At 41.1% G+C, this 12,167-nt stretch overlaps 1 protein-coding gene across 10 annotated transcripts in view; it reads right to left on the bottom strand.

Annotated features, from left to right (window-relative positions):
- The window catches only part of LOC109415006 (cell adhesion molecule Dscam2), a 200,053-nt gene that overhangs the window by 165,567 nt on the left and 22,319 nt on the right, over positions 1-12,167 (bottom strand). The window lies entirely within an intron of this gene.

The following is a 12,167-nucleotide window of genomic DNA, read 5'->3' as shown; positions in this document are numbered from 1 at the left end:
AATTTCTGTAGTTAACAATTATTTCAGGGTAGGGGAGTTAGGGGCAAAATGGACAACCTAAGCAAATAGGTACGTTAAACTGTTAGTACACAAGGGTCAAATATTTTTCCATCTTGTTTGACTTCATCGGATTTTCTGATGTTGTTTCTTGAGTTCTCTCCTTGTCAAATATTTGACCCTGTGTACTTTAGGCGTTACACATGTGAATCAGGAAAAAAAATAAAATATTATCAAGACTCATACATCTTTAGTTTTTTTACTGCTTGTTTCAATGATTTACAACAGGCAGAATTTATTCGTAGTGAGGAAATGGTTATTGTAAATCGTGTATCTTTTCGGGTTGGTTGAAACGGTACGGGGTGAAATGGACACATCTTAAGAAGTTCGATGGACACCCTTCTCATTTAGTTCTATATGACACCACGAAGCTCTGGACAAATTTTCAGCTCAATCCGTTAACATTTGGGCGGTGCTAAACTTGTTTGAACTTTGTGTAAGAGTTTATATGGAAAAACATCTTTTTGTATTTTTCCCTTAACTCCTAAACTACCAAGGGTCCAAAAAAAGTCGGAAGTCCAACTTTGACAAGGCATTTCTCGGCCGTTTTTCAACCGATTTCAAAACTTTTTTTTTGCGATGGAACCGGACCGGTTTCAAGAACAGCGTCCATCTTAAATATTTCAAAATAGATGCATCTACCAAAAATTATTAAGCAAAAGGCACGTCCTAGTTTTTTTGAGAAAGCATTTTTTGCACACATTGAACAATAAAATAAAATTTAAAGCGATGACATATGATTTTTTTCGACCCTAAATCATGCGTATAGCCAGAGTGAACATGTTTATGCAGGATAAGTGATTTTTCAGTACACTGATATTTTAAATTACTGAAAAAATACAATAAAATACCCTATTTTTCACATAAAATAAGCAATAAATCAAAATTCAAAGCGATGACATATAGTTTTTTTTGGTCTTAAATTGTTCGTAGGATTGTACTGGACATTTTTGATAAAAAAATTAAAATGTTTTAATTACACTCTTATTTTGTTTTACCCGAAGAACTACGAAAATTCCATATTTTTTACACAAAGTAGTCAACAAAACTAAAATTCAAACGATAACTTATAGTTTTTTAGCCTTGAATTGTTCTTAGTAGTTTGGGGGACATACTTGAAGAATAATAGTGATGTTTTCATTACACTCATATTTTGATATGCTCAAAAACCATCGAAAGTACCACATTTCTCACATAAAATGGTTAACAAATAAGAATGGCTTACAATGCATTGCAGTTTTTTGCCTTGAAATTATCCGTGAAAGAGTTCAGGACATATTTGATGAACAATACCTAGTCACGTTTTTATGACACTCTTAATTTATAAATATACAAAAATACCATAATTTTCATACAAAATAGTCAATTAAAGCCATAACATGTAGTTTTTTGCCCTTAAATTTCCAATAGAATGTAATGGACATGATTTTGATAAAATTTTAAAGTTTACATCACACTAATATTTTGTCTTATCAAAAAATGTACGAAAATATCACATTTTTACACAAAAAATCCAATAAGCCAAATTTAAAATCAATGACATGTAGTTTTAATACTTTGAATTTATCGTAGTTTATTTTATGTGATTTATCGCTTATTTTATGTGAAAATAGGGTATTTTAGCAGTTTTTTTCAGTAAATTAAAATATTAGTGTACTGAAAAATCACTTATTTTGCATAAACATGTTCACCCCGGCTGATTTAGGGTCGAAAAAATCATATGTCATCGCTTTAAATTTTATTTTATTGATCAAAGTGTGCAAAAAATACGTTCTCAAAAAAAACTAGGAAGTGCCTTTTGCTTAATAACTTTAGGTAGACGCATCTATTTTGAAATATTTAAGATGGACGCTGTTTTTGAAACCTGTCCGGTTCCATCGCAAAAAAAAGTTTTGAAATCGGTTGAAAAACGGCCGAGAAATGCCTTGTCAAAGTTGGACTTCCGACTTTTTTGGACCCTTGGAAGTTCGCGGGAGTTTTCACCCCCTCAGTAGTTAAGTGTTAAGAGGCTCTAATGTTCGTTGAATCACGTAACCGATTATATAGATTTATAGCCTAGGGTACGTCGAAAAACTGAAGACCGCAGCGTGATCAGACACTTCTAAAAAAGCTGTAACCCAGTTAGTACATACCCAATCAGTGATATTTTATTGGTATGTATTGTTATTCCTTTTTTGGCACATATAAAGGGGTCATCCATTAAGTACGTCATGATCCTAGAGGGAGAGGGGGGTTCGTGAAAGTGTGACAATCTATTAAGCATACACAGTTAAAATAAAAATGTAATTTTAAACTTATTTTCATGCACATATTTGGAGCATGAAAATAAACTCAAAACTACATCACGTTTGGAATTTACATTGATTGAAAACATGAGCTCGACGTGTAATTTTAAACGTCGTTGAAAGCTCAACGGCGCACTCCGCCGCACGCGCTTTACCGGTGGTTTGTTTTATTTCGTTTGTTTCATTTATGAACACACCTCTCCCTGCCCAGATTGTCGGAAGAAGCAGTAAAAGTCAAAAATGGTTGTCACAATTTAATTTTATAACATATTTTCACATTATAAGTTGCAAACTATGAAAGAACACAATGTTTTTTCCCGAAAATGTCGAAGCAAATACCGCATCCAGCAGAAAGTTCTCGGCACTCGGTGCAGATCGTTTTGCTGCTTGTTGGTGGTGACCGATAATGAGAGCGCCTCAGAAAATGAGCAACATTACGGATGATATTTCATAAGTTATCACTGCCGAATGTAAAAGTATGCATTTCTTACCTGCTAATGATTTTTACAATGCTGGTTCACGCGTTTGTTACACTTTCAGACGTTTGGTATATGAATGAAATCAAATTTCATTCAAGCAGCTCAACAGCCGCACCAAGGCTTTACGCGACGGCCATACTTTCAGAGCGCTGTTGTGTTTATATGTTGATTGAATTTTACAGTGAATTAAATTTAAAAATCAATGTTTATCAATGCTCTTGTTATGTGCATGGATTTCTATTGAAATTTAAATCACCGTTTCGATTCAAGTGATGTACATTTACAACCAGTATGTTTTACATGCCATTTAAATTTCATTACTTTTTGCTGTGTAGGAAAAACACGTACGAAGGGGGAGGGGATCAAAAAATCCCAATTTTAGCGTGACGTATTTGAGGGATGCTCCCAAAGCCATAGTTCTATAAAATGCAAAAAAAACGATATTTTCTCCACTCTTCTACTTCAAACGAGATAAGCCTAGTCCAAATATTAACGAATGAATTAACTACATCGGCTGTTTTCCTACTCTCCGCATCGACCAATGTGGCGCTAGCTTCTGTAACTACCGATGGGACGCTCCACGCGTCCTGTGGCATCGGCGTCCATACGCCCAGGCCAGCTCTCCTTAAAAGTCCCTCAGGGTCGGCATTGACCAGGGGGAAACTTGAGCAACCCTACACTTACCTGCCAACACGATTTAGCGGAACAAAAGAAAGGCCAAGCAGACATATAGGGGAATGGACTACCCGCTTTGCGCGCAGCCACAGTTGATCAGCAGGAGTAAATCAATTTAATTTTGTATGGCGAAATGCATCTAAACTTGAATTACTTGAAATACAAAGCTTTTCCCGAAAAAATATTTGGTAGGCTTAATAGTGGTCACCATTGTGCACAACCACTACCAAATATTTTTTCGAATAATGTGTTCCACTTTGAAGAATTTGCCTTTAGATGGTATTCGCCATACAATATTTTTGCGATTTACTTTTAGCGGTTTTTCGCGCATAGAAGCTAGCGCCACATTGGTCGATGCGGAGAGTAGGAAAACAGCCGATGTAGTTAATTCATTAATCTCTCGCTTTTGGAAATCAAAGGAACCGAGTTGATTTAATCTACTAACACAGACAAACAGACGTAACACTTCGAACAACTTTTGATTCAAATCATAGTCACGGAAACACATTTGCCCAATGCTAAAAGGACTAAGTTTGGCCGACCATCAACTAGGTGCCGGTAGTGTAACCGTTGGTTTCAAAGTAAGGCATTGGCTTTGCCAAGTGCATATGGCGAGCGTACCTCCTTTCAAATACACCGTGCCCATTGAGAACAACTACCGCCACCTAGGTGTGAATTATTATGAATTCATTTTCTAAACATTTATTAGGTCAACTAAATTTACACTAATACACGGAAACTCCAATGTTCGAAAAATACATAATTCTCGGGATGAGTTAAAGAGGGCAGGTCAATCCATACACGGAGCCTAGGAGTTATTCCGATTTGACGGATTCCATCTTTCTGGCTCAAGACTTCGAGGAAATTAGAAGTGCGCGGCGCGTTAAAATCCGACATGTTAGTTGTGCAAATATTAAAAATATGTGTGATTCTTATTTATTTCTTGTTTTTTGTTCTTTTAGTGTTAGCAAGTTTGTTAGTAGCTTATTCTAAATTGTTAGTTGGAAGATTTTAAAACTAAGTGTTAGTAAAAAGGCGATTAGAGGTAATGTTAAAAGTGTGTTAATGTGATTAGGGGAACATAACCTTAAAATTTGTCTTGCAAATAGGGTGCTGTGCGGAGAATTAAAACCGAGCGCGTTCAAGGGGAGTACGCAATTCGGGGTTGGAAAAAGGTAATTTAGCAAGGATCTGCTAACTGATCACCCAAAACGAAATTATATTCGACAATCAGCTAATCCCAACCTAAACAGGCCAAGGTCGGCCTTTTTCCGTTTATTAAGGCAAATTCGGGGATTGCATCTCTGGATCATCTGTTGGCAAGGACAAGTGCACCGGAAACCGCTTGCTAGTGGTGATTTTCATCCCGATCCCTGAGCCAGAAATCAGCCCTACGAGTACTCCAGTGGAGACTAGCGTAGAAGAGGGATTCCCGAAGCTAGCACATTGTCCCATTGTGAAAGACCGGCAGCAGTTCCATTGTACCCTGGAAGTGGCCATTTTGGATACGAAGTACACCTCCATTTTGGTCCCGCCATTGCTCTGCGACGACGCCATTGGAAGCCCGCCAAATCTGCCAAACCGAAGGCCAATCATCACCGTCGGTTCGTTTCCGACCTCCCTGGCATACCACCGAGTGTCACCGAAGGCCAAACACCGCCGTCGGTTCGTTTCCGACCTCCTGGACATCCAGCCGAAGGTCAGCAAGGGGCCATCATTACCGTCGGTCCGTTTCCGGCCTCCCCAGCATCCGCTCCCGAGAGTCACCGAAGGGCCTGCAGTAGGTTTGTGTCCGAACTCCCACAGCATCCGAGAAAAAACCGTAAGTCGCGCTGGTTATTTGTATATTGTAGCATGCATGCTAAAAACCCTTTTAAGAATATTTGTAGAACCTTTAGTTAGGGCAACTAATCGTGATCACGAAGTAGGAAACCATAGGATCCCAAAAGGGGATAATAAAGCCTAATGCCTAATAGTGCGATTAATAAATGTAGCTTTCTCTATTAAAATAGAATTCAAGTTTTACTAGGTTTCACACATTCCGGTTGATTTCGTTATAATTCGATGCAGATTTCTCTAAACTTGAAATTTCTCACCCCTCGTTTCCTGAAATCTTTCCATGGATAGAAGAAGTTAGGTCGGTGTAATCACTAGGCTTCAACCCTGATTGATGAACCCCTCTCCATTCATTCAGTTCATTTAGAGTTTTATGTTGCTTTCTATGCTGCGGAGAATTAGCTGTTCGGTTGTAAACAAATCAGCATAAAACGACCCTGGGAGCTTTCCTATTCTCGTTTGGAGCTAGGGAAGCGTTACAAGGAGTTACAAATTGGCGCCCAACATAAAAGTTAGCATTACATAATTTTGTTTATTTTCAATACGGTTGCAAAATCTCTCCGCACCCGTACGAGGGAGGAGAAAACAGAATACTTCTGTTTTGATTTTTGTTTGCGTTCTTTGAACGACAAAAGTTGCGCTTGTGATTCAATAGGTTATCAAATTTACTTTCAGAGACCCCCGGTTGGTCAATCAAATAGGTTATCAAATTCGCGTCGATCGGCCCCTGGTCGAGTAAACAAATTTCGGATTAGTTTTGGTGGCATGTTTATGTTTTAGGAACGATTAGTTTGCATGTTATTTGAAACCAGGCAGTGGAGTTTTCGCGGTTTTTGGAACATTTCGGAGGTAACAAGTGAGCCCTAGAACTACAGAGGCCGTTTTTAAAACCGTCCTGGAGTCCGGTTAAGTCAAATCGTGACTGAGAAGGGTGAGTACTGCTGGATAGAAGAGTGAGTCTGGACAGGGCACAGACGTTGATCTGGCCGTGGTTCGAACACTTGTTACCACCGAAAAGTTGTAAACACCCGAAGCACTCTCAAACATGGAATCAGAAATAGGAGTGAAATATAGTACTCTTCTGGTCCATCACCTGGAAAAGGAAGAGGTCGAGTTCGAATTAGAGGTTCGGGCAGTACCATTTGAGAAGAATGAAAGCCTAGCTGTTCTTCGAAGACGTTTAAGAGAAAAGCTGAAAAAGGAGAAAGGAGATCACAAGGACGTTGATTTTGAAAACTGTGAGGGTAGAACAGTAGATGGAGAGATCGATCTGATAGACAAGAACGTGAAGGAAATTAGCGATTTTCTGGAGAAAAAGAAAACTTTTGAAGGAGTCAGGGAGGCACTGAGAACACGCCTGGTGCATTACTTCGCCCGGTGTTCAGCTATACAAGCGATCGCGGAGAAAGATGAGGATTTAGAAGACATTGATAAACTTTTAGGTACGATCCGGCAATTATATAGCAACTATTTCACGATCTTCACGCCAATAGACTCGATTCGAAAGGAGGTGATGTTGCAAATCTCGCACTCCTTGACACAGTTACAATTAGGTCAGGCAGGATCATCGAAGGTTCCAAGCGTGTCCAGAGAGACCCAGACGGACGATACAGAAGTAGGAGATCATGAGTTAGATAAACAGAGGAGTAGAAGTTCGGCAGGTAGTCTGGCAAGACGCCAGCTTCGATCGACTTTACAAGATCAGCACTCATCTGGCGGTCACAGCAATAGTATTCCTTTGTCAGGTTTACTATCGAAACAGCGAAGTTCGTATCAACCAGAGCGAGTGTTGCGACGAATTAGGCTTTCCGGTACTCACGTTGATTCAGAACCAGTTTCTGATTCTTCGCTCTCCGCTTCCCCACCCAGACGATCGAAGTCCAGACCGCAAAGGTCAAATGCAAGGCGTAGTAGACCCGTTTCTGAGTGGAAGTTGCGATATGATGGTAGAGATGGTGGCCGGGAATGGACTACCCGCTTGGCGCACACCCACTGTTGATCAGCAGGAGTAAATCAATTTTATTTTGTATGGCGAAAAGCATCTAACCTTGAATTACTTGAAATAGAAAGCCTTTACTGAAAAAATATTTGGTAGGCTTAATAGTAGTCACCATTGTGCACAACCAATACCAAATATTTTTTCAAATAATGTGTTCCACTTTGAAGAATTTGCCTTTAGATGCTATTCGCCATACAATATTTTTACGATTTACTTTTAGCGATTTTTCGCGCATAGAAGCTAGCGCCACATTGGTCGATGCGGAGAGTAGGAAAGCAGCCGATGTAGTTAATTCATTGATGAAGTTTATACGAGAAGTAGAGTTTTTTGCGAAGTCGGAAAATGTTTCGGATGAAGAACTATTCCGATCAGCGATTCACCTCTTTTCAGGTCTGGCTAAACTTTGGTTTATGTCAGGGGTCGAAAATGAGGAATTTAGAACATGGAAAGAACTGGTAGCGGAAATGAAGAAGGAATTTTTGAGCCCTGATCACGACCACGTAAGCGAGGTCAGAGCGATTGACAGGAAACAAAAATCGAAGGAAAAATTCCAAGATTTCTTCTTTGATATTCAGAAGATCTTCAATTCTCTGACGAAACCCATCTCCGAGAAAAAGAAGTTCGAGATAGTATTTCGGAACCTTAGGGCAGATTATAAAGGCCATGTGGTAGCCGCTCAGGTTGACAACCTCGCAGATCTCAAAACTTTCTGTAGGAAACTTGACGCCACTTTTTGGTTCAAGTATGAAACCCGAAATCAAGATGACCAGGTAGCGAAAACCCGTGCTCAGGTGAGTGAATTAAAAAGTCACCCTAAATCCAAAATGTATGGGGACGGAACCCGCCCTGAGAAAGGGCGAGCTCCAGCTAAAGATTCCCGTAAAACGGATGAAGAAAATACTTCAAAGAAGGCTTCACAAGAAGAAAAACCTTCTGAGAAAGGGGCCGTCCCAAAAGGTACTCCTGATGGTTTACAGGTGTTACTGGAAAAGTATAAGCCTCCTCCACCTGGCACTTGCTTTAACTGTCGTTTACCAGGACATCATCAAGCCGACTGTGACCGTCCCAAGCACAAATTCTGCTATAAGTGTGGATTCTTCAATGCGGATACTAAGTCTTGTCCTTGGTGTGCAAAAAACGCCTAGGCACCCGTCTGGAGGGGCAGATGGTTGCGGACGAAGTTTCGAAACCCCCGAATGATTTAAATTTAAATCTGCTACCGGAAGGCCTTAGAGCAGTAGACAGCGACGAATACATGCACGTTTCCTCGCTGGAGATTAATGAACATTTTTTGAAGATGGTCAACGATGATAGACCATTTGTAAAGGTAGATATTCTAGGTATTCCGCGAGTAGGTTTGTTAGATAGTGGAGCGAGTCGAAGCGTTTTAGGTTCGGGGGCAAATGACCTTATCAAGACATGCAGATTAAATTTACGACCCGTACAAATTGACATTACAACGGCAAGTGGCCAAAAATTGGATGTTACAGGTTGCGTAGAACTGCCAATCACCTTTGGCGAAGCTACCAAAATTGTCTCAGCTTTAGTAATTCCTTCCGTTAAACGACAACTGATTTTAGGTTCAGATTTCTGGCAGTCGTTTGGGATAGTGCCCACGGTTGTTCCCTCTAATGGGTCTACGTCCGTAGAAGAACTGAACGAACAAGTAGTCGAGTCGATTTTAACGAAAGAGCAGTTAGAAAAATTAGAAGAGGTCAAGAAATTGTTTAAGCCAGCCTTAGACGGTCAACTTGAGACTACTTCGATGATTAATCACCGGATTGAATTGTCGGACGAGGCGAAGAAGCTTCCTCCGGTACGTATTAACCCATTTCCGACATCTCCCATCAGACAAGACAAGATTAACGAAGAGCTCGATTCTCTGCTCCAAAGTGGCATAATTGAAAGGTCGTATAGTGACTGGGCACTACGACTAGTCCCGGTAGAAAAGCCAGATGGCGCGGTTCGGCTTTGTCTAGATGCCCGTAAACTCAATGAGCGTACGGTCAGGGACTCTTACCCTCTCCCTCACGCTGATAGAATTCTGAGTCGACTGGGCCCCAGTCGCTACATCTCTACGATAGACTTATCGAAAGCCTTTTTGCAGGTGCCACTGCATCCGCGATCTCGGAAATATACAGCGTTCTCAGTGTTAGGGAGAGGGCTGTTCCAATTCACACGTATGCCCTTTGGCTTGGTTAACAGCCCCGCAACCTTGTCGCGGTTGATGGACCGGGTTTTGGGTGGAAGTGAATTGGAACCAAACGTGTTTGTTTATCTCGACGATATCATCGTGGTAAGCAACACGTTTGAAGAGCACCTTGACCGGCTTAAAGAGTTGGCATCTAGATTGAAAGCAGCGAACCTATCGATTAACGTGCAGAAGTCCAAGTTTTGTGTGGCAGAAGTGCCCTATTTGGGGTTCATTCTGGGCCGAAACGGACTTCGTCCCAACCCCGACCGAATCGAGGCCATTATGAACTTTGAAAGACCGAAATCTCTTCGGGCCTTGCGAAGATTTTTAGGAATGAGCAACTATTATAGGCGATTCATTGCCTCATTCAGTGAAATTGTTCGCCCTTTGACAGACCTCCTTAAGGACCACCCAAAATCGGTTAAATGGAACGAAGCCGCAGAGGCTTCCTTTCGGAAGATCAAAGAACTACTAATTAGTGCTCCCATTCTATCCAATCCCGACTTCTCGCGTCCATTTAGCATTCACTGTGATGCTAGTGACTCCGCGATTGCCGGGGTGCTAACCCAAACGTACGAAAAGGTCGAAAAACCGGTAGCGTATTTCTCCCAAAAGCTTAGCACGGCTCAACAAAGGTACGCAGCTACCGAAAAAGAGGCCTTGGCAGTCCTGAGTTCCCTGGAGAAGTTCAGGTGTTATATTGAAGGTTCCCGGTTTACTGTCATTACAGACGCGTCAGCTCTAACGTTTATCCTACGTAGTAGTTGGAAGACGTCGTCTAGATTATGTCGGTGGAGCCTAGAGCTCCAAAAACACGACATGGAGATTAAGCACCGCAAGGGAGTCGACAATATTATCCCCGACGCTCTTTCAAGAGCGGTAGAAGAGCTTCAGGTGCAGGCCACAAATTCAGACTGGTACAAATATATGCTCCAGAAAGTTCAAGAAGATCCAGAGAGCTTCAAGGACTTTAGAATCGAAAATGGGATCCTTAAAAAGTTCCTAGCAAATCCAGACGATTTAGATTATCGTTTTGAGTGGAAGATTTGCCTTCCTTCAGAGCTGAGGGAACAGGTTTTATATGAAGAACATGATGAGGCTGTGCATATGGGTTATGAAAAAACCCTGGCCAAGATCCGTAAAAGGTATTACTGGCCACAGATGGCGAAAGACATCAAGGCATATGTCCAAAAGTGCACAATATGCCAAGAAAGTAAGCCGAGTACTCAATCGCAACAACCGATTATGGGGCGACAGCGAGTAACCACTAAACCATTTCAGATCGTGGCACTAGATTACATTCAATCATTACCGAGAAGTAAGTCCGGACACTGTCACCTCTTGATTGTAATGGACCTATTCTCAAAGTACTGCCTACTGTCTCCCGTTCGCAAAATTTCGACACCCTCTGTCATAAAAATTTTGGAAGAAAACTGGTTTCATCGGTATGGCGTACCAGAGTATTTGATTTCAGATAACGCCTCCTCCTTCCTCTCAAAGGAGTTCAAAGCCTTTCTTGAAAAGCACCGTATTCAACACTGGGCCAACTCACGACACCACAGCCAGGCAAACCCCGTGGAGAGGTTGAATCGTACGGTCAATGCCTGTGTACGAACGTATGTAAGGGAAGATCAAACCTTGTGGGACAATCGAATCTCAGATGTAGAATACGTATTAAACACCACACCTCACAGCTCAACTGGATTTTCACCATATAAAACCATATTTGGACACGAAATCGTAGGTAGAGGGGACGAGCATAGAGTGGACAGAGATGAGGAAGACGTTTCGGATACAGAAAGGCTGAAAAACAAATTGAAATTAGATCAATCTATTCGAGATCTCGTGATTAAAAATCTACAAAAACAATACGAGAAAAACTCACAACATTACAATTTGCGTCGTAGAAAATTTGCACCTGTGTACGAAGTTGGCCAACAGGTGTACAAGAGGAATTTTAAACAATCCTCCGCGATTGACAAATTCAATGCCAAACTAGCCCCATGCTACGTTCCTTGCACGGTTAAAGCGCGGGTGGGTACCAGCTCCTATGAGGTGATAGATGACTCAGGAAAGTCCTTGGGTATCTTCTCCGCTGCCGACTTGAAACCACGTACCTGAAAAGAAAAGAGAAAAGTAGACGATTACCAGCTGGGTTCGAGGGATTTTGGTCAATGAAAATTGACGTAATTAGTAGAAACACTTAGCTGAAAAGGTAAACAACGTCCTGGTACTGCAGACCGGGCAAAACACTGATAGGAAGCAAATCTGAAAAAGAAGAAAACAGAAATCAACAATGGACTACTCGCTTTGCGCGCGGCCACAGTTGATCAGCAGGAGTAAATCAATTTAATTTTGTATGGCGAACTGCATCTAAACTTGAATTACTTGAAATACAAAGCTTTTCCCGAAAAAATATTTGGTAGGCTTAATAGTGGTCACCATTGTGCACAACCACTACCAAATATTTTTTTCGAATAATGTGTTCCACTTTGAAGAATTTGTCTTTAGATGCTATTCGCCATACAATATTTTTGCGATTTACTTTTAGCGATTTTTCGCGCATAGAAGCTAGCGCCACATTGGTCGATGCGGAGAGTAGGAAAACAGCCGATGTAGTTAATTCATTGTTATTGTCGCGA

This window comes from Aedes albopictus, chromosome 2 (assembly GCF_035046485.1).
Source record: "Aedes albopictus strain Foshan chromosome 2, AalbF5, whole genome shotgun sequence".
Classification (NCBI taxonomy): Eukaryota; Metazoa; Arthropoda; class Insecta; order Diptera; family Culicidae; genus Aedes; species Aedes albopictus.
This window is presented reverse-complemented; position numbering and strand designations above follow the sequence as displayed.